The sequence below is a fragment of the Dermacentor variabilis genome, chromosome 3, assembly GCF_050947875.1.
Source record: "Dermacentor variabilis isolate Ectoservices chromosome 3, ASM5094787v1, whole genome shotgun sequence".
Taxonomy (NCBI): Eukaryota; Metazoa; Arthropoda; class Arachnida; order Ixodida; family Ixodidae; genus Dermacentor; species Dermacentor variabilis.
The window spans coordinates 124,540,247-124,540,718 of NC_134570.1; the positions used below are offsets into that span (position 1 = coordinate 124,540,247).

At 47.2% G+C, this 472-nt stretch overlaps 1 non-coding gene across 1 annotated transcript; it reads right to left on the reverse strand.

Moving 5' to 3' along the window:
* On the reverse strand, positions 1-73 carry TRNAS-CGA (transfer RNA serine (anticodon CGA)). Its single transcript has one exon. It is a non-coding gene; the product is annotated as a tRNA-Ser (tRNA).
* Positions 74-472: the final 399 nt, after the last annotated feature.

Sequence of the window (472 nt, forward strand, 5' to 3'; positions counted from 1 at the left end):
TGCCGCAGGTGGGAACCGAACCCACAACCTTCGCATTTCGCGTGCGATGCTCTACCAATTGAGCTACCGCGGCGTCGTTTTCCCATCCACTTTCTTGGGTATCTATGTGTCCTAGTAGAACCCTGGGAGTGTTAGCCAGCGCCACCACTCACAGACCTTGGCGGCGGACGTGGAACGTCTTTTTTGCCGCAGGCGTCACGAGAACGTGATCTTTTAGGGTGAAAGGCAACTGGTCAATAAACCCACATATGCTACCTGAAGGCATCAATGTTGCCGGATTCGAGACCCTCGTTATGTAATGCACGAGAAGAAAGGGGGTTAACCGAGGGGCCCGATTTTTAGTAGTCATATCATAAGAAGCCAAGAAACACTGACACCAAGGACAACATAGGGGAAATTACTTGTGCTTAATAAATGAAATAAAGAAACGATAAAGTAATGGAAATTAAAATGGATGAAAAAACAACTTGCC